The following is a 22,730-nucleotide window of genomic DNA, read 5'->3' as shown; positions in this document are numbered from 1 at the left end:
CCAGGATCAAGTCCCTTGTCACACTTCCAGCTCAGCAGGAAATCTGCTTTACCCTCTCCCTCTGCCTCTGCCTCTCCTCCCTATTCATTCTCTCTCTTTCAAATGAATAAATAAAATCTTAAAAAAAAAATAAATCTAGGGACGCCTGGGTCTCAGCACCTGCTTTTGGCTCAGGGCGTCCTGGAGTCCCTAGACTGAGTCCCACATCAGTCTCCCTGCAGGTGGAACCTGCTTCTTCCTCTGCCTGCCTATGTCTCTGCCTCTCTGTGTGTGTCTCTCATGAATAAATAAACTGTTAAAAATAAATAAATAATAAATCTAAAACAGAGGAGCATTGTCTAGAACTGTGCTTGCTATCTTATATAGCATCCATTAGCCACATGTGGCTACCTGAAGCAAAAATTAAAATTTAATTCACATCCTCAAGGAGGGAAGGAAGAGTGACTTTACAGTGAACAAACCTGACAAGGAATCAAAGTCAATCATATATCAAGGTAATAATAACAGAATAACAGTGATAAATCACACAGATAGTACGTGCTCTTAAAATTACATAATGAAAGTGGCACTTTACCTCCATGGACCTCCTCCCCAAAACCCTTAAGCCCCCTCTAATCATGAAGAAGACATCTAAATTCTAACAGAGACATTCTACAATAACACTTAACCAGGAACTCAAAACTGTCAAGACTGTTAAAAAGAGGGAAGTCTGAAAAATTATCACAGCCATGGATACATGACTAAATGTCACACAGTATCCTCGATGGATCCTGCAACACACTAAGTAAAACTAAGGAAATCTGAATAAACTATGAGCTTTAGCTAATAATGATGTACTAGTACAGGTTCATTATTGTAACAAATCCACCAACAGTAATACAAAATGTTCATAGGGGAAACTGGGTGTGGTATATATGAGAGGATCTCTGTACTATTTTCTCTGTAAATCTAAAACGGTTCTTAAAAATAAAGACTACTAGGGGGGCCTGGGTGGCTCAGTAGGTTGAACATCCAACTAGTGGATTTCAGCTCAGGTGGTGATCTCAAGATTGTGGGACTGAGCTGTGCATTGGGTTCCATGCTGGGGGTGGAGCCTGCTTGGGATTCTCTCTCTTCCCTCTGCCCCTCCCCTCTCTGTCTCTCTCTCTCTCTCATTCTAAATAAATGTTTAAGAATAAAATAAAGATGACTTTAAAAAAAGACTACTACAAAAATAAGGAAGGGGCACCTGGGTGGCTCAGTGATTGAGCTTCTGCCTTTGGCTCTGGTTGTGATCCCAGGGTCCTGGGATCAAGTCTCATATCAAGTCTCCCGCAGGGAGCCTGCTTCTCCCTCTGCCTATGTCTCTGTCTCTCTCATTAATAAATAAATAAAATCTTAAAAAATAAAATGCGATTTGTCACACTAATCACATTTCAGATGCTCAACAGCCACAAGCAGCTAATGGCTACAGTATTTGATGGTACAAATTTATAGAACATTTCCATCACAGCAGAAAGCTGTCAGAGTGCTGATGTGAAGATTGTTTTTATAGGACTATTGGAACTATTTTAAAACTGATCACAACTTATGAACAAATCCATATCTACCCAGCACTAAAAACCCTCACTGAAATCTAAAAAGTTCCAATACGTTTATTCCAGTTTCTATTTCAAATCCATTATTTTTTAATGCTTTAAAAAACAAACAAAAACAAATACAAAACTCCTATGTATCATATGTAAATAGAACACTGAAAACTGTTCTACTCCTTGGAGTAGCAATTCTCAAAGTAAGGTCTTCTGAAAGTCTTTCATGGTACCCATGATGTCAAAACTATTACTATAACAATACCAAGATATTTACACTTTTCAGTGTTGGCACTGAACTGGCCAGGCAAAGCAGTGAAAGAGTAACTGACACACAGACCTGGGTATTTAGCAGACATTTCTTTCCAAAATGAACAAATTGACACTGTCACTTCAAAAAAAAAAAAAAAAAACAGAAACAATTATCAGTACTCGTTGCCAATAATAAAATTTGAGCTTTCAAGCAAAATTAGAATTTTGGAAAACTATTCACCACCATGAGTTTGATGGTTTTCCAGTATTTACACTTTCCCAGTATTAAAGGCTTTCTTAATGGGTACTGATTTAAATGAATGCAATTTTTTGATACTCTGTTATATAAAATATTCATTTAAGGTGCAAGATAGACCAGTGGATTTTAATGTAACAAAATGCAAAAAGTGTGTTGGTATAACTCAGACTTCACATTACAACTAACTTTTAAGAACTACTACTTGTTGGGCAGCCCCAGTGGCGCAGCAGTTTAGTGCCGCCTGAAGCCCAGGGTATGATCCTGGAGACCTGGGATCAAGTCCCATGTCAGGCTCCCTGCATGGAGCCTGCTTCTCCCTCTGCCTGTGTCTCTGCTTTCTCGCTTTCTCTCTCTTTCTCTCTCTCTGTTGCTCATGAATAAATAAAATCTTAAAAAAAAAAAAAGAACGATTACTTGTTGAATTTTGGTGTACAAAGGAGATCTGCAATTATCTGAAAAAGCTTTTAAAATACTCCTTCCTTTTCCAAATATACATATATCCCTGTGAGGATGAATATCCTTCATATACTTCAACCAAAATAATAAACAGCAACTGACTGAATGCAGAAGCAAACATGAGAATCTAGCTGCCTTCCATAAAGCAAGACATAAAAGCAATTTGCGAAGAGCTCAAACGATGCCACTCTTCTCAACCAAATTTTTTAGAAATGTTTTAGAAAATAGGTGTTTTTCACTAAAAATGTATTTACGTTAACATATAATGAGATTACTGTTATTTTTTAATGAAGAAATCATTTTATTTATTTATTTTAAAGATTTTATTTATTTATTCATGAGAGAGAGAGAGAGAGAGAGAGGTAGAGACACAGGCAGAGGGAGAGGCAGGCTCCACACAGGGAGCCCAACGTGGGACTTGATCCCGGGTCTCCAGGATCACACCCTGGGCTGAAGGCAGCGCTAAACCACTGAGCCACCCGGACTGCCTGAATAAATCATTTTAAATTTCTCAATAAGAACACAGAGAACTAAAAGTCAAAAGCTCTTTGGGGTCGGTCCTCTAGCTTTTAAAGGATAAAGCAGTCCTAAGATCAAAAGATGAGAATGTCTCTCTCAGAGAAAAAGGAAAAATGACAACCAAAGAAATACATAAATTAACTTACAACAAACATACATACCCTGAAAAGCCTATCAAGAAGCATAAAATATCATTGACAACAAGAACATCAAGTATCCAAAATACTTAAAAAGTATCCAGGTCTTAAAAATGTATCTTTTTCAAGGACAGAGAGACTTTTCCCATTTTGAAGATTACTTATATGATTTTTTGATCGACTCTCACTAGGTTGCAAAGCCCATGAAGATAGGTCCTTGTGTGTTTTGCTTACCACTATGGCTGGCCCAGTACTCATCACAAAGCACCTATTCAAACATTTGTTGGATTGAGAACAAAACCAAAAAGACTTACAAACAAAACTCATTGATGTCTCTATTCAGATTATAAAAATGAAATTCTATAATCAAAATTTACCTATTTACATAGCAATAACAATCATGAAATCTACCATTTACTGAGAGCCCATATACTGTGTACCAGGCATTACACATGGCATTTGTAGATTTTTAATTCCCACAATCACTATAAAATATACTTTACAAAAAAAGAAAAAGAAAAGAGAAACTTTACAAGTAAGAGAAATAAGACTGCAAGAGGCTAACTTATTTCCCTAAAGTTACAAGTAATTAGTAACAAAAAATTAAACCTAAACTTTACTACTTCAAAGGCCACAAACTTTTCACTACATAATGATACAGTGCTCAACACTGCTTGATTACCTTTTACTTTTTTCATTTCCTTGAAATTTTCAGAGGAATTTATTTTGTGGAAGTCATTTTTACCCCTTTTCCCAATCTTCCACTCTATTCCACTATCCTTAAACTTCTACCCTTCCACATCACTCAATTAAGAATATAGTAAGCAGGGACGCCTGGGTGGCTCAAAGGCTGAGCATGTGCCTTTGGCTCAGGCGTGATCCTGGAGTCCTGGGATCAAGTCCCATATCGGGCGCCCTGCATGGAGCCTGCTTCTCCCTCTGTCTGTGTCTCTCCTTCTCTCTGTCTCTGTGTATCTCATGAATAAATAAACAAAATCTTTAAAAAAAAGAATATAGTAAGCAATCTGGGTAGGGAAAGGAATGGATTCTCCTAACACACTATCAAAAACTTCATTAACAATGATGGAAGTAGTATAAAAGACTAAAGAAGAGTGTCAGATTCCAGAACATAAACTAAGGCTCTCTGACCCACTGATCTTGCAGGATAACTTCACATCCAGTCCCTCAATCGGCCGTGGTTTGGGCAGTATCACTTCAACTCTCAAGGAGCTAATCATGAAAGCCCACAGATCTGACAATGCCTTGAAAGCCTGAGCCATGATTTACCAATTGGAAAGTACCAAGACAGTACCTCTGCTAATTCCTATCAGTATCTGGAACAAAAGAACCAATACTGATGAGACCAGAGTTCCCAAGACTTCCTCCAGGCCCAGGACAACTTGAATAAAAGGAGCTTTGTTCCCAAAGAACATATCACTATGTTCTTTGGCCACAATATCACTATAAGAAGAAAAACTGTCATTCTCCTCACAGCTTCTGAACAATATGTAAACATTTTTATTTTTCCCCCTTTTGGTTGAAAGAACAAAATTAGCAACCAGTGAGCTATTCTAAGTTACAATCCTATAAACATTATCATGTCATTTGATAATTTCATCACAAGCCAATGTTTTCCAGAAAAGGATCCCCAGAGACTATAGAAGTTTTACAGATTATGTGGAAATCTTTTTAAACCTCACAAATCCTTAACTCAACAAGCCTGAATATACTTTACCTCAAAATCCAGATTAAAGAAAACATACAGAGAGCACTGAGTGGCTCAGTCAGTTAAGCGTCTGCCTTTGGCTCAGGTCACAATCCCAGGGTCCTGGAATCAGGTCCCAAAACAGGTTCCCTGCTCAGCAGGGAGTCTGCTTCTCCCTCTGCCCTCCCTCCCTGCTCATGATCTCTAACAAATATTTGAAAATAATAGGAAAGAAAACATACAAGAGAGCTATTCTACATTAAAAATGAATTCAGGGCAGCCCGGGTGGCTCAGCGGTTTAGCGCTGCCTTTAGCCCAGGGCATGATCCTGGAGACCCAGGATCGAGTCCCATGCTGGGCTTCCTACATGGAGCCTGCTTCTCCATCTGCCTGTGTGTCTGCTCCCCTCTCTCTCTCTCTCTGTCTCTCATAAATAAATACATAAAATCTTAAAATAAATTAAAAAAAAAAAAAAAATAAATAAATGAATTCAGCTGCAATCTGCTAAAGAAACTATCTGAAAAAAAGTATCATAGGAAGTCAAATCTGTGGCCTGTCACTGGATACATCACTCTACAATACCCTTAATTACTAATCTCTAGGCTTTGCATCAAAAATCTCAATATGCTAATATACCAACAAGATTCAAGTCATAAAAAATTAAGTAATTAGATGTCACCAAGTACATACAAGCTATAAACAATAATAAACAGGGCTTCAAAATGCTCCATTAAAAAAAACTTGCTTCAGAGTGCCTGGGTGGCTCAGTTCATTAAGTGTCTACCTTCAGCTCCCTCATGATCTCAGGGTCCTGGGATGAGTCCTGCATCAGGCTCCCTGCTCCACAAGGAGCCTGCTTCTCCTTCTCCCGCTGCCTGCCACTCGCTCTGCTTATGTGTGTATGTGTGCAGGCACACACTGTCAAATAAATACTCTAAAAATAAGTTTGCTTCAATGTTACCTAATAATTCTAGAATACAAAAACATGTTAATATAAAAGTTTACAATATCTCACTGATTCTTTCTTAACAGTGGAAATCCCTGCTACCATTCAAATAACGTGAATATATGTTCACATATAGAATCTACCCCCTTGGGGCTCCTGAGTGGCTCAGCCAGTTGAGTATCTGCCTTCGGCTCAGGTCATGACCCTGGAGTCCCAGGACGGCCCTGAGTTGGGCTTGCTGCTCAGAGGAGAATCTGCTTTTCTCTCTCCCTCTGTTCCCCCCTGCTCATGCTCTCTTACTCCCTCTCAAATAAATCTTAAAAAAAAAAAGGTAAGTCCCCTTCAAATTCTCCATGGCTTCCTAATACTCAAGTGTGCTTAATACTATAAAAAGTACGAAGAAATAAAAAAAAAAGGTACCAAGAAATTAAAATTCATGAAAGCAATCAATGAAAAATAACCAATGAATTTTTCCACAAACCAAGCCTCTTACTTATGTTCATTTGCTAAACCTTTATCAAAGACACTTCTCTGCGATGCCTGGATGGCTCAGTGGTTGAGTGTCCACCTTTGACAGACGCAGGTCATAATTCTGTAGTCCTGGGATCAAGTCCGACATCGGGCTCTCTGCATGGAGGCTGCTTCTCCCTCTACCTATGTCTCTGCCTCTGTGTGTCTCTCATGAATAAGTAAATAAAATCTTAAAAAAAAAGGGGGGAGAGAGACATTTCTCTGAACCCCCTAAATCAAGAACTTTTGTTAAAACACTGCACTAGGAAATTCCAACAGGGATGTTTGGTGAAACCTACTGGGCCTCAATGACCAAAAGATATACATGTATTTTAACTCTTCAGGGCATATAAGCTGAAACTGCCAAGCTATCTATAAGAAATTTTTCTAGGAAAGGAAAACCATCCAGAAGTTTCTGTGGGTTTCTGCCTTGAAGAGCCAACTTCACACCTTCTCTGAGACCTGCACCGACTCTTAGGAGTGGGATCTTTCGGGATCCCTGGGTGGTGCAGCGGTTTAGCGCCTGCCTTTGGCCCAGGGCGCGATCCTGGAGACCCGGGATCGAATCCCACGTTGGGCTCCCGGTGCATGGAGCCTGCTTCTCCCTCTGCCTATGTCTCTGCCTCTCTCTCTCTCTCTCTCTGTGACTATCATAAATAAATAAAAATTAAAAAAAAAAAAAAAGAAAAAAAAAAAAAGGAGTGGGATCTTTCAACGATGTATGTATTTCTAGATTCCAACCCTATGGCCATACTAATTGAACCAATGATAGAGAACTGGACAAACCAATCAAATCTTCCCTCCCAGGAATCTGAAGTGTGGACAATGAGGTGGTAACCAGTTGGCTAATGACACTAGAGCTTGAGTTCTTATGTGGGTCCAGGAATGAAGTGGTGAGTTTCTTCCATGTGTTAAAGCAAAAAGGCCAGCTTGTGAAAAGACAATTGAAACAGGAGAGAGAGAGAGAGAGAGAGAGAGAGAGAAAGGAAGGAAGGAAGGAAGGAAGGAAGGAAGGAAGGAAGGAAGGAAGGAAGGAAGGAAGGAAGGAAGGAGAAAAAAGAAAAGAAAGAAAAGAAAAGAAAAGAAAAGAAAAGAAAAGAAAAGGAAAGGGAAAGGGAAAGGGAAAGGGAAAGGGAAAGGGAAAGGGAAAGGGAAAGGGAAAGGGAAAGGGAAAGGGAAAGGGAAAGGGAAGGAGAGGAGAGGAGAGGAGAGGAGAGGAGAGGAGAGGAGAGGAGAGGAGAGGAGAGGAGAGGAGAGGAGAGGAGAGGAGAGGAGAGGAGAGGAGAGGAGAGGAGAGGAGAGGAGAGGAGAGGAGAGGAGAGGAGAGGAGGAAAGAAAGAAAAAGAAAGAAAAGAAAAAAGAAAAGAGAAAAGAAAAAAGAAAAAAGAAAAAAAGAGAGAGGAGAGGAGAGAAAGAGACGAGAGGAGAGGAGACTAAAGGGGCCAGGGGAGGACACTGACTAGCTGGAAGGGAGGGAAGCGCTACCTGGACCGTCTCAGCTCCTGAATGCTTCCTAGTTTCTAGTTTGTGTCCTTCACGAAAGCAAATAGCCCTTGGGTTTGTAAAGATACCTCCTTAACTCCTGCCCCCAAAGCATTCCTCTTCCTGTTTCACACCATCAGAAAATCATTTCAACAGTTTAAGACACAAATTCCATACCAGGATCAATGCAGAAATGGCATGATTATTCTTATGGTTCACAAGGAATCTGAAGACTACCTCAGAAGTTGTTTCTATCACTACCTGTAACTTCAGGGAAAAAATAAGACAATAACTCCTGAAACTTTATTTTTTTTTTTTCCTATTTATTATTTATGATAGTCACAGAGAGAGAGAGAGAGGCAGAGACATAGGCAGAGGGAGAAGCAGGCTCCATGCACCAGGAGCCTGACGTGGGATTCGATCCCGGGTCTCCAGGATCGTGCCCTGGGCCAAAGGCAGGCGCCAAACCGCTGCGCCACCCAGGGATCCCACTCCTGAAACTTTAAATGCAAAAATTATCTGTTTGCATAAGCAGTCAGCTCTCTGCTTCCCTTCAACACTCACCTGTTCAAAAGTTCTGCTATGGTTCACAGCAGGAGGTGTGAGCAGACTTTGTTCAGGTCCTTTTAACACTGTAAATAACAAAAGTATTAAAATAATTGACCCAACAACCAATCTTTTAGGAAACTTTAAAAACATAATTTCTTATCATGAATAGTTTTAACAGGAAATGGTTACAAATCTGGCTAAAATATTAGAATCATGTTGCATGCTTATAAACTAGCTTCCACTTCCCTAACATTTTTTAAAGAGTCTCCCTCAGTAACTCTGGAGTAGGACCAAAATATACATGTTTTCAACAAAAGTTCTAATCGGATGAAGCTAACAAATGAGAATTTAGGAAATACAGAGTTTAGGAAAGTGATTACTTGCAGTTTTCATTCAAAACCACATTACGGGGATTTGGTATTAATTTTTAAACATACCTGATAGAAAAATAACAGCCAGCAACACAGTAATACAGGATGTATCCTATGCAAATAATCAGTGACCCAAAAATATAACCACTGCCAAAATGCCCAAGGAGCAAAGCTCCAGGTGTGCTTTCAGATGCAAAATCACAACCTACTTTCAATGCTCTACTGAGACAGCATCTTAAAAATTCACAGGATGGTGATATTTCAAATGACAAAAAGTGGACTGAACACAGTAGCTTCAAGTGGTTTCTCAGCTAAAATCAAACAATGTTTTGAATGCTACTACAAGCCAAAAACCAAAATTTACAAATTAAAGTTGGTAATTTTATTAAGAGCAAGAAAGCAACTTAAGCCACTTCTGCCTTTTGATTTAATTTTGCAAAAAAGTAGCCATGTTATTGTACTGTCCAAAAGGTCAATCAACTTTATGAACTGAAATGTACTATAAGGGCAGGCAGAAGGAAAAGGGGAGAACTAGGTAGTAAAGTCATCTCTGGGCCTAACTCAAGAGAACAAGCTCTAGAATATCTATTATAAATATAAATTAAGTTCAATTTCCTTATAATGAAACTATGGTTAACAAGAAAATATAAAAGTGTATACTTTACTTGAAGTAGGTAGTATACGATAGTTTGAAAATATTTTTATAAGCTTAATTGTGGCCAATTAAGTGAATATTCTTTTGTTTTTCAAACCTCCTCCCTCTCCTCCCTCAACCTCACCAAAAAATTATAGGCAATTCAGGGTACCTGGCTGGCTCAGTCAGTAGAGCACACTACTCTTGATCTTGGGGTCATGAGTTCAAGCCCCAAGTTAGGCACAGAGCTTACTTTAAAAAAAAGGGCGGGGAGCAGGAGTCCTGGGTGGCTCAGTGCCTTCAGTTACTAGGATCCTGGGATGGAGTCCCACATTGGGCTCCCTGCGGGGAGCCTGTTTCTCCCTCTGCCTGTGTCTCTGCCTCTCTGCGTCTATCACAAATAAATAAATAAAATCTTAAAAACAAAACAAAAGGGCAGCCCCGGTGGCACAGCGGTTTAGCGCCACCTGTAGCCTTCGGTGTGATCCTGGAGACCCAGGATCGAGTGCCACTTTGGGCTTCCTGCATGGAGCCTGCTTCTCCCTCTGCCTGTGTCTCTGCCTCTGTGTGTGTGTTGTCTCTATGAATAAATAAGCAAAATCTTTAAAAAAAAAAAAAAAAAAACCACCATTTAAAAAAAAAAAGGAAGGTGGGGGCAATTTAACAAAGGTATCATTCTGCATTCCTGTATAATTAATCAATCTACTATATTTCTCAGTCATCTGAGTGCTTAAAAAATTTTAAAAATGCTAATCAGGTGAAGAAATATTATGACTCCAACTCTAAGTAAGATTCCCTATGGAATGAAAATACTTTTATATTTAAAAGTAACTTTTCGTGGCATTAAAAATGAATGGAAATCCTAGAACTCTATCAGCATAAAATCCTAGAGGAGGGTTACAGGGGGGAAAAAGGCTTAGGTTCAGAGTTTTACAATGATGACCAAATAATATTAAGGCAATTCAAACTGCTGAAGGAAAACGGACATTTAACTTGCCTCTAAAATACCCGGATTAACACCAACATAGGCTGTAGATTCAACCTAATGAGACTGGTCCCACTATTATCTATAAGAAACACAATAAAACAGAATACTGAAAATTTAATCAACAGGGGATAATGAAGAACCGCAAATGAAGTCAGTCTTTGAAAATGGCACAAATCAAAGATCCTTTAGCAAGGTAAGGGTAAAAGGGACAGTAATAATCTTTTCACCAAAAAGGTCCTCCCAAGGAGCAATCACTATCAGTAGTGTCATCTTCCAATGTGAAAGTCAACAACAAAACAGACATATGGAGTTTTAAAATGCAGAGTCATGAGAACGAATGAGCTGATATGACATCAAAGACAGAATATGGAAATGTCATTTCAAAAATTCAACAAAGGAACAAGAAGGAAAAAGGCAATTTGTCAAAACACCACCTCATCCCTACTACTGCTATGTCTCCTTTTAGCCAAGGAGCTCCACTCACACCTTGAAGTTGTAATTCCTTTCTTCTCATGAGTTTCAAGCAAGCTATGACAAATTATTTTTCATATGTGCAAGTTGACTCACCAGCAAAAGCATTTCAAAATCAAAATATTAAATTCCTCAGGTGAATTAAAATGAAAGAAAACATTTTTGATAGCTCAGTAATAAGCATATGGAGATAAACTGGAAGGAAATAGAAAAAAAATTTCCAAAGAAAAATGCCTATTATCAAAGAATTGGGGAACTAGTCTGAAAGGTAAAAGTGGAGAAATAAACTCAGTACAAAAAGTTCTACATATATAAGATGTTATAAAAGACATACAAATTAGTGGAAGAGACCCCGAAGAATTTAAAACTAGGCTGGACGGAAGTAATTAAGAGAAATTTAATTCTTACTAATCAGATTAAGAACAATGTAATATGCTGATTCAATCACTCTTCCAGGTTATATTTCTTAATGATGTGTCTAAACTTCAAAGGAATTTCCCTACATTTTCAAATATTCAGAAGTATTCCAAAGATCCCCTTCTTTGAAAGCAATTCCTTTTGGGGATGCCGGCGTGGCTCAGCAGTTGAGCATCTGCCTTTGGCCCAGTGTCTGATCCCGGGATCGGGATCGAGTCCCACATCGGGGTCCTTGCAGGAAGCCTGCTTCTCCCTCAGCCAGTGTCTCCGCCTCTCTCTGTCTCTCATGAATAAATAAATAAAATCTTTAAAAAAAAAAAAAAAGAAAAGAAAAGAGGGATCCCTGGGTGGCGCAGCGGTTTGGCACCTGCCTTTGGCCCAGGGCGCGATCCTGGAGACCCGGGATCGAATCCCACGTCGAGCTCCCAGTGCATGGAGCCTGCTTCTCCCTCTGCCTGTGTCTCTGCCTCTCTCTCTCTTTCTCTGTGACTATCATAAAAATAAAAAAAGAAAAAAGAAAAAAAAGAAAACAAAGCCATTCCTTTTGAGAAATCTTTCAGGCAGTTTATCATCCACCTCATTTAAAAACTTTTAAGAGAGATATTTCATGACAACTTCCTAAAATATGTTATATGAGCAGCCTGAATTTTTCCAAACTGGGGTGTGTTATATGGAGGGAAGGGGACTTGGGTATATTGGCCCAAATCTCCAGAATCTCATCTCCCTTTCTTACAGCTCCAAGAGGTGTAGAAAAAAACTTCTAAGTCACTGAATTACCCCTCTAGACTTAGAACCAATGAGAAGGATACACATTTTCTACTAGCCTCCCTCTCGCTTGTGACTCTGGCTAAACTAGCCTCCATATTTTTCCCAGTACCTGACCTGCTCCCACTTCAGTCAGTTTTTGCCTCAGTATGTTTGCCCTAGCTTCCCTAGCCTGCAGCATTCCTTCTCCATATAGCTACAGGATTTGCTACTTTACCAGTGTCAGGTCCTTCCTCAAACATAAGCTTCTCTACGCAGCCTTCCTATGGCACTTAAAATCAACTAACCCCCCCCCCCCCCCGCCTCATTAACCCTCAAATCCCTATCTCCCTATCATCCTATTTCCCTGTCTCATTTTTTTTTTCCACATCATTTACCACAACACTATATATTTTACCTGAGCTTTTATTTATCTGTCTGGAAATGAGCTCCACTGAAAAAGGAATTTTCTGTCTGTTTTGGTTCTAGCACCCAACGGTGTAGTAGAGTCTCAATAGTTGTCAAATAAGTGAATGCATGAATGAATGAATAAAATGAATAAAAGCACATAGTCCCTTTCTGCCGCCTCAGTCTCAAAATTCTAAAACGCTCTATCAAGTAGAGAGAAGGTGTGAAGCCCTTTCTTTCCCAATAAATCACTACCATTACCAGTGTACTCCGTGGTGTTAAATGTAAAGAAAAACTGTGTGACATTTTTCCAGATACACACCACTTCTAAATTTTTTTTCCCGGTGTCCTCTACGGATGTCAACATCTGATGTGACAAAAAAGTACATATTCCATCCGGTTTGGGCACTCCAAAATCTGGTACCCTAATTACACATAAAACCATCCATGAATGAGAGAACACCTTTGTGCTCTAACCAAACGCCGTGAGGCTAAAGCTGCAAATATTCAATAGATGAAAAGTTAAATGCGCAGAAATGGACTGACAAGAGAAAACTGTTTTAAATCTAAGAAATCATGAGGATCTAAACAAGGAAATACCAGAGAGGGGCAGAGTACCTCTCCTGCACACAACACTGGGAATCCAAACTGCCTAGAACCCGAGATCTCTAACGCTGAGTAAGAAACTTCACAGCTTCTGGCCCGGTCCTCAATTTCTTTTAAGTTTAATTGGAATACTTACCTTCCTTTACAGACAAAACTAGGTGTGCTTTAAGTGCTTTGACTTTCAGGGATAGAGAAAAAAAAAAGAAGAAAGAAAGAAAAAGAAGAAAAAGAAAAATATCCAAAGTGGATATTTATCCACATAAATGCAAAGCAACGTTACTGCTTCCCAAACACGGTCATACAAGCTGCTTCTTTCACACACCCTTCTGTGCTCGGAAAGATACACCTGATTTATGTTTCTGTCACGAAACTGAAGTATTCAAAGTGCTTCGTGGGAAACTGCTGACACTTAAAAAAAAAAAAAAAGACTTAATAATGCCCATTTCAACCTGACGTGAGTGTTCGGGGTCCCGGAGCTGCCTCGGGCTCGACTTTCCCGACCTCCGTCCCAGGTTCAGATCATGGCTCCACCTTGCCTCAGGCCTGGTCCAGACCCAGTCCTCTCGCCACGGAAGGAGGCTCCCCGGTGCAGATGTTCCGCGAGGAAGGCAAAGGCGCACCTCCCGTAGGCCAGGTGTGGGGAGGAGGGACGGCGGGCGCAGCTGTCGGGCCCGAGCAGCTGCTGCCCCGGGCACCTCAGGCGGGGCGGGGGGCCGGCCTGGGGGGCGGGCAGCAGGAGGCGAGCCGTCCGGCCCTGAGCAAGTCGGCCTGACACTGCCCACCCCACCACCCTCCTCCCTGCCTCGGCTCCCCCAGCGATGCCAACGGGCCCTGGAGGAGAGGGCCCCCTCCCCCGGCGCGGTGGCCGAGACGCGCCCGCGGCCGCCGTGCCCGTCGCCGGGGAGGAGACACCCTGCAGCCCCGCACCTGACCTGTCCCCTCGCCTGACGCCCGAGCCGGCCGCGGCCGCTGCCGGGGCGGCCTGTGGGTGTCCATGCGGCTGGGCCGGGTCCGGCCAGAGCGGCGGGGACGCGAGCACGGGCGGCGGGCCCGGGAGGCTGCGTGTGGGGTGGTGGGAGACGGCGGAGTCGGGGCGCGCAGCGGAGCCGGGCAGGGGAGTGAGACGGAGTCGCTGGTTACCTGCGGTCCGGGACAGGGAGTCTCTCAGAACCCAAGTCAGTCCTCAGCCTCAACAACACAAGATGGCCGACACGTCGCCACGCACGTCACGTGACAGCGCGCTCGTCCCGTCACGCCCCTTGCCCCGCCCCCGCCCCGCCTCGCCTCCCTACCCGCTTCTCCAGCCTCCCACGACATCCTTCCTTTCCGCGGCCTCCCGCCCCCCTGCGCTGGCCACGCCCCTGCGCGAGCCCCGGATGTCAGGCTGGGCGAGTGGGCGGGGCCGCGGCAGGGCGCAGGCGCGGTCGCGTCCCCGGGATGGAGCTCCCTGCCTGCCCTTGAGTTGAGTAGAGTTGGTGTCCGCGCTTGGGCGCCGGCCAGGGCCCTGTGACTCACCGCGCTGTGCGCCCAATCCGGAACCCGTTCGCAGTTCAAAAAGCTCTTCATCATTTACGAGCTGGTTTTCAGCCCCAGAACTTTTCCACACCTTTCTACCCACCCAGCATTTCCCTGCCCCTGTGCCGTCCCAGAGACAATGGGGAAATGACAAAAGCTGAAATTCAGAGCAGGGTCTCTCCTGGGGAACGGTTCTGGTAGACCTGGGAATGCATCCTAGAGTCTTGAGATGTGGCTTCCGGATAAGATACAGGACGCCCAGAAATATTGGGGACATATTTTACACTAAAAAGTCACTCGTTTTTCTGAAATTCAGATTTAACGGGGCGTCCTTTATTTTTATTTCTGTATCTGAGAACTCAACCCTTCTCAAGTCATCCCCTTTTTCCTTCTGCATCCAACCACCTCCTTTTTTTACAGGATCCCTCTCAACAGCTTTTTTTTTTCTTTTCTTTTTTTTAATGTAGGCTCCACACCCAGCATGGAGCCCCAGGAGGGGCTTGAACTCATGACCCTGAGATAGAGACCTGAGCTGAGATCAAGAGTCTGGCTGCTTCACCCACTGAGCCACCCAAGCGCCACTCAGCAGTTTTGTAAAATACTCAAAAGTTGGGGCACCTGGCTGGCTCAATTGGTAGAGCATACAACTCGATCTTGGGTTGTGAGTTCAAGCCCCATGTTGGGCACAGGGCTTACTTTAAAAAGCAAAAAAAATAAAATAAAATACTCGAATGTCTTCCACTATGAAAGTTAATGGTAGAAAACGACAATTCTGCCTCCAACCACCTCCCTACCTCTCTGTTCCTTTTCAGAGCCAAAAGAGTTGTTTCTACTCACTCGCCCAATTTCCATGCCTGGCAAGCAATCATCAACCACTCCAGTGTGGCTTCTGTTTTGACTCATCCACCTAATGCTTGCTCTTAGATATCCCCAACCTACAGGTTGGTAGCTAGAGTTTCTCAGTCGCAGTCTTGACTTAGTGCTTTCCCATCTTCAATGTGATTGACAACTCCCTATTTTCTGCAATACTTTATTCCCTTGATCTTTATGTCCTTGCTACTCATAATGTGGTCAATGAACCAGTAGCATTAGTATCACTTGGAAGCTTGTTAGAAATGCAGAATCTCAAATGGACCCTTCACAGTCTCATTCTGCTGAACCCTAGACTTGCATTGTCCCCCTCTCCTTCCTCTTTCCCCTGAGCATATTGCTTCAGATATGCCCATATTTAAAGGTCCTCAAGGGCACCTGAGTGGCTCAGATGGTTAGGCATCCCATTCTTGATTTCAGCTCAGGTCATGATCTCAGAGTCATGGGGTCGAGCCCCTCATCAGGCTCTGTGTTCAGTATCAAGTCTGCTCATCCCTCTCCCTCTGCTCCTCCCCTCCCCTCCCCTCTCAAATAAATAAATAAAACCTTTTAAAAATTAAAATACAGGTCCTCAAATATGCCATTCTGTTTTGGCCTTTGCAGATGCTCTTCCCTCCTGTTACAATGTCTTTCCTAACACTTGGCCCACTTCTTACCAACCTGCATAACTCCTGCTCATCATTAAAAGCCTAAATAAAGCAGGGGCACCTGGGTGGCTCAATTGGTTAAATGTCTGCCCTCAGTTCAGGTCATGATCCTAAGGTCCTGGAATCGAGCCCCACATTGGGCTCCCTGCTCAACAGGGAATCTGCTTCTCCTTTTCCCTCTGCTGCTCCCCCTGCTTGTACTCTCTCCACCTCTCTCTCTCTCTCTCTCTCTCTCCCTCCCTCCCTCCCTCTCTGTCAAATAAATAAAATCTTTAAATAAATAAATAAATAAATAAATAAATAAATAAAAACCTAAATCATATGTTACTGCTCTGTGAAGCTGTTTCTAATCCCCTCCCTTAGACCACAGACTCTACCTCCTGAGCTGTTACTTTTAAGAAAAAATGTAATACTAATACTTGTTACGTGCTAACCACCTCATTAAGGGCTTTGCTTTCATTCTCTTGTAATCCTGGCAATGGTATTTTGGAGCACTAAGAAAGCCAACCAGGCACCTGGAAGAAGTGCCTTCTCTAAATCTCAGCCATGACCTTCTAGCCCAGGCCGAGTGATTACTGAGCCCAAGTGCCTAACCAGTTTGCCATGCTACCTCCATCTCTCTGATGCTATGCCATCTGTGCCTGTAATTTTATCTATATACATAAAATTAAATATGTAAGATATAATTTAAATATATATATAATTAAGGCCTAATTTATATACAGTAAAATTTAGCATTTTAGTGGCTATTCTGCAGCTTTTGACAAATGCATACAGATGTATGTAATACTACTAAGATTGAAGTACAAAATAGTCCCACCATCCACTCAATAATATCCCTCAATAACCCTGTCCTTATAGTTTTGGCTTATAATATCATATAAATAAAAACATAAAGTATGTAGCGTTCTGAGGCTGACTTCTTTCACTTAGCATAATACACTTGAGATTCAGCCATACTGTTGCCTCCTTAAGTACTTCCGCCTCCCCTCCCTTCTCCTCCTCCTCCTCTTTCCCCTTCCCCCTTCTTCTTTTCATGAGTAGTATTTCATTCTATGTATATGCTTATCCATTCCCCCCACTAAGGGACATTTGAGTTGTTTCCAGCCAGGGAGATTATTAATAAAGCCATTATAAATATTCACAAGCAGGTATTTGTGTAAACATAGGTTTTTATTTCACGTGGGTAAATAACTCATAATGGAATTGGTGATATTTCTAACTTTATCAGAAACTGTGAAACTGTGTTTCAGAGCGCCTTAGCCACATTTTTAGGCCCAAAGTATAAGCTTGTAGAGAGTAGGAACCAAATCTAAGGGAAGAAGAGAAAGAGGAGGAGGAAGGAGTATTTGACTTTACATCCTCAGCAGTTGGTGTTGTCTTGGCACACAGTAGACACTTGGTAAATACCTACAGGATCAAATCAATTCTTGATTATCTACTCCACAGGAAGGGTGTCTTCCCCTTCTCCTACATTCACTCTCTTTCCAATGTTTCATTAAATATTGGTTTTAAAGTTACAACTGTAGAGGAAGGCCTACTCTACCCAGGGGTAATAACAAAGTTTCACCTTTATTGTATCATTGATAGAAACAGCTAAGTTGATGGTAACATCATTGAGGGGAGGAAGGAGGAAGGAATTTAGCCAGAAACAAGTTTAGTATGTAACAAATACTGGTTGATACACTGCCACAAATTGTATTTTTCTAAAAATGGCAACACCAATATTGTCCAACCAACATACTCCTCTAGAACTTTGCCACTGCCCTTTCTAAAGGCAAAGTCCCCAGGGAACTGTTATATCTGATAGAACAAGTCAAAAATGAAAGGAGGTGACTTCCTATGCTAGATCACAAAGGTGATAGAGCTTCTACCTTGTTTGCTAAAACAGTCTCTTTGGAAGCAAGTAGGTGCCAGATAATAAATCCATATAGCCTGAGGTCACGGTTCTGTGAGTTAGCCTAGACTACAAGGGGAGGCCCATGTAATTGCCTCCAGCAAAAGCCCCAAATGAAATTTCAGAGGTCTGAGCTACAGATCTGAGAGTCATCCACAGAGAGGAGATCTTTGAAATCGTGGGGAATCCTCCATAACCAGCAATTGCAGAAAGCAAAAGTATGGAGCTAAGGCAGGCTCTGGGGAGGAAAACACATGGCTGGTAGGTAGAGAAAAGTTACAGGTAGGACCAGATAAGGAGCAGGAACCAGAAGAATTTCTTCTTCTCTCTCAGAACAGAGAGAAGAAGAAATTGATTGGCAATGCCAAATATACAGAATCGTCAAGGAGTCTGGGGCTAATAAAAAGAAGGAGGAGGAGGAGGAGGAGGAGGAGGAGGAGGAGGAGGAGGAGGAGAAGGAGAAGAAGAAGAAGAATCTGGGGCTGGGGAAACAGCTATTGAATTTGGTGACTAGAATTGTCTTTGGAGTAGGAAGAATAGATTAGGGAAGAGCAGGAGATAAGGAAGGAGGATACAAAAGTGTGGAAGTGAATGAAAAGGGAGGATGTATTTGTTAGTAAAGAGGGCAGTGGCCACTCAGATTGGGACCCTAACTGAAAGTGTTGCGTACACAAGAGAAAACACAAGCAGAGAGGGTAGGGAAGATAGAGAGCCAGAGAGCTGAGCAAACATCAGGGAAAGGCTGCTTAGATGATAACTATGGAAACAGATCCATTTTTATGTTTTAAAGCATTTTTTATTATAAAAGTACTTGCAGATTTTTTAAAAGAATTTTATTTATTTATTTATTTATTTATTTATTTATTTATTTATTTGACAGAGACAGTGAGCACAAGCAGTGGGAGGGGCAGGCAGACAGAGGGGGAGAAGCAGGTCCCCTGTGGAGCAGGAAGCCCAATGCAGGATTCAATCCTGGGACCTCAGGATCATGACCCAAGCCTAAGGCAGATGCTAAACCAGCTGAGCCACCCAGGTGCCCCATACAATGGCATACTTTAAATTCTTTTTTTTTTTTTCATACTTTAAATTCTATTCTCATTTCTAACATTCAGAGGTATACCAAGAAAATTTAATCATAAAAAAACTATCTTGGGAGGTGCCTGGGTGGCTCAGTTGGTTAGGTGTCTGCCTTCAGCTCAGGTCATGATCTCAGGGTCCTGAGATTGAGCCCTGCACCAGAGGGCTCCCTGCCCAGCGGGAAGCCTGCTTCTCCCTCTTCCTCTGGCCCTCCTGCTACCTCGCTTATGCTTCCCTTCTCTCTCTGTCTCAAATAAATAAATAAAATTTAAAAAAAAAACTATCTTGGAATTCAATAAATGTATTTTTTCACGTAAATGCCCCACAGTGTGTCCCAAAATGTTTTGTTTTCTCCTGGGTCTTTTGCTTATTTAGGATTTCATATTGCAGCTGTTCATACTGCAGAGGGTTCTCATATATATGTGCAACTGCCCTTTTCACTTTCATGATGGTCAGTCTCCTCTCTTTATTATTAACTGTTGTTAAAAGTAGTAAAGCAATACATGCTATGGTTTTTAAATTTTCAGAATGCAAAAACATATAAAGGAAAAAATTCAAATCTTCCCCCCCCAAGACCTACCCAGGACCCTCAGGTTCTCCCCCACGGAGGTAACCCACTCTTGACAGTTTCTGGTAAGGTTTCCCCCCAAATGTTGTATGCATAAACAAGTAAGATGTGCTTCATTCTCAGCACCATCAAGTGCTGAGGATATGCTGATTGCCCCAAAATCCACTTGGTCTCTGACCTCATGCAGCTTGGTCTACATGGGCTGGGCTATGATTTTGAATCTCTCATGTAAAACAAACAAAACAAAATACCTAAGAATTACTATACGTGCTGCTCTGCCCCTGACCTTTTTCTAAGAAACAATATGCCTTGGTGTCCTTGGCATTTTTTAAATGACTGCCTCGTATACAGACACTTACATGTCTGTACCATAATATACTTAATCGATTCCCTACTGGTAGACATCCTGATTGTCTCCGGTAGTTTTTCTATTGCAAGCAATGCAGTAATGAGTATCACCCTAAATATACCCTTTATTATGTTTATATTTACCTATAGGGTAAATTCTCAGAAGTAACACCACTGGATCAAACTCATGAGTAGCTCTGCAATGGACATCTGCTACTCTTTCACAGCTATTCTGCATCTGAAATACTTTCCCATATTTGGAGAAAACAAAAATCTTGGCCAGAGGCAGAGCCTGCCTCCCTTTGCAGAAGAGAAACTGTCCAGATACTAACCCTTCTGACCCCAACATGTGGGCACATGACTGGACTTGGCCTCAGACTCTGGATCTGGATTAAGAACCTGAAGAAACAGAGGCACCTGAGTGTAAGGTCATCTCCACACCCAATGTGGGGCTCAAACTTACAACCCTAAGATTGAAAGTTGCACACTACTGAGCCAGCTAGGCACCCCCCAGAGTATGATTTCTTAAGCTAGATTTTAAAAGACATTATGGCTTATATCTGCTGTCTTGTATCACTTGTTTGAGGAAGGCCAGTTGCAATGCTGTAAGGATACTCAAACAGCCCAGTAGAGAGGTTCATGCAGCAAGTGACTGAGTCCTCTGGCCAACAGCCAGCACCAACTCGTGAACCATATGACAGAGCCACCTTGAAAGGTAGACCTCCAGCCCCACTTGAGCCTTCAGATGACTATAGCCCCAACTCACATTTTGCAGCCTCATGGAAGACTCTGAGCTAGAACCACCTGTTAAACTGCTTCTGAATTCCTGACCCTCAGAAACTATGTGAGATAATAAAATGTTAATCGTTGTTTTAAGCCACTAAGTTAGGGGATGATTTGTTAAAACAAAAGTAAATAATACAGATACAATTTCAACAGCTTACCAAACTGCTCTTCCAAACCTGTAAGAACAGTGTGCGCTTCCACTGATACCATGTGGCAGAGTACTGAAAGTGATTGGTTACAGAAAGGAGGCAGGAGAGGGACAACTGAACCCTGATAAGGTCCATGCTCAGCACTTCCTTAAGTTGTGGAACTCTATGTTGCCCCCCTGGACCTCCCACCAGCACAGGACCCAGGGGATGGCTATAAAAAACACTGTTTTGTTTGTTTGTTGTGTTTTTTTTGTTTTTTAGATTCTTTATTTATTTATTCATGAGAGAGATGGGGGGAGGGGAGCAGGGGGAGAGAGAGGCAGAGACACAGGCAGAGGGATAAGTGGGCTCCATGCAGGGAGCCTGACGTGGGACTCAATTCTGGGTCTCCAGGATCACGCCCTGGGCTGAAGGCGGTGCTAAACCACTGAGTCACCCGGGCTGCCCTGGAACCACTGTTCTTATAAGTCAGCCCTGTGAGTAGGGATGTGGCCAGAATCTGGCCTGGTGGACAGGCAAGGTCAGGAGGGAGAAATATGAGCAGGGACAAGGCCACAGGTGTCAGGCCTTGAGATCCACCCAGGAGGGCTCAGCAAGTAGCAGCTGCAGAGGGTGTGGCAGGTAAACAGGCACACTGGCAGGAGTCCCTTGGGCTCATTGGGTCAGAAACCTCAAAAGAATAGAGAAATGGGAGAGAAGGCACCTGTGCTAAGGTCCAAGGCAGCAGCCAGAACTGGGCCACCCTGGCCTGGGATCCTTTGCCTATGACTCTGGAGACCCAGGGCTCAGGAGGTAGCAGATTTACAGTCTTGCAAGGTGGAAGATAGAGAAGGAACCAATTATGTCCTGAGCACTAATAAGTGCCAGGTAGATGATCATCATCATTTTACAGGTGAGGACTGAGCATCACAGAAGCTAAGCTACTATTTATATCTGACTCCAAATCCCATTACATCACACAGCCCCCAGGACAGAGGCAGAACTGGTTTGTTGATTTGTTGGTTTCCCTATTGCCCAATAAAAGGGGGGGGGGCCTTTGGGGAGTAGACTCATCACTTTTCCAGTGAGAATGATATCCCCATAATCTCCACTATCCTCACTTTCAGAGCTCTTCCCTCAGGCCAGGCTCCCATGTCACTACGCTTAGAAAGTCCTTGAGTAGGTGATAGAGGTCCTCCCTTACCCATCTCTGCTGCAACAAACCCGGTTTGTCCTTATGAAGTAGGCAGGGGAGCCTATCCCAGGCTGGGCACCATGCTAGGCCTACCGCAGTGAGTAAAGCAGAGTTCCTTGTCCAAAGAAGAAAAAGAGAAGTGAAAGGAAGGCTATTGCATAATGCCATGAAGATTATACTAGAGGAAAAAGGAAACAGAAACCCAGAGAAGGGGCACCTCACCTAGCCTGGGGTATCAGGAAAGCTTCCTGAAGATAATCTCTGAGCTGAGTCATCAACAATAAGAAGTCCTTTGCCAGGGGAAGGGAGGGGGCAAGCTCCAGGCTGAGGAGACAGTCATGCAAAGCCCTCAGGAGCCGCACTTTCTAGGAACCACTTGGTTTCGCAGGTGTACCTGGAGCACAGTTTGGACAGAGAGAGGGGAGGGAAAAGGGACAAGCGATAGGGCAGGACAGGGGAGCAGGGAACTGGATCCCCAAAGTGGGGGAAGCAAAAACTGAAGGGGAAATATTACAACCAAATGTTATCCTAACTTCAGGGTGGACCATGCAGGCAAAATGATGGCAGGGAAAGCAGTCAGGAGGCCATTGCAGAGACCCAGAAAGAGCCCAGGAAGTCCATGGCCATGGAGGTGGAGAATGGGAACTGCGGGGGAGAGGTGTAGAGGGACAACATCT

The 22,730-nt window shown here is 42.7% G+C and overlaps 1 protein-coding gene across 7 annotated transcripts in view; it reads right to left on the bottom strand.

Annotated features, from left to right (window-relative positions):
• GIGYF2 (GRB10 interacting GYF protein 2) overlaps nt 1-14,293 on the bottom strand; it is a 136,238-nt gene extending 121,945 nt beyond the window's left edge. For 5 of the 7 annotated variants that reach the window (XR_012016751.1, XM_072796704.1, XM_072796708.1 and 2 more), the window contains exons 1-2: nt 14,163-14,293; nt 8,399-8,466 (exon numbers count right to left, since the gene is read on the bottom strand). The gene's annotated coding sequence lies outside the window, so the exon portion shown is untranslated. Of the gene's footprint in view, nt 1-8,398; nt 8,467-10,385; nt 10,456-14,162 lie in introns of all 7 variants that reach the window. The other 2 variants (XM_072796705.1, XM_072796710.1) reach the window with 2 other exon arrangements.
• Between the last annotated feature and the right edge of the window lie 8,437 nt (nt 14,294-22,730).

The sequence above is a fragment of the Canis lupus genome, chromosome 24 (assembly GCF_048164855.1).
Source record: "Canis lupus baileyi chromosome 24, mCanLup2.hap1, whole genome shotgun sequence".
In the NCBI taxonomy this organism is placed as follows: domain Eukaryota; kingdom Metazoa; phylum Chordata; class Mammalia; order Carnivora; family Canidae; genus Canis; species Canis lupus.
This window is presented reverse-complemented; position numbering and strand designations above follow the sequence as displayed.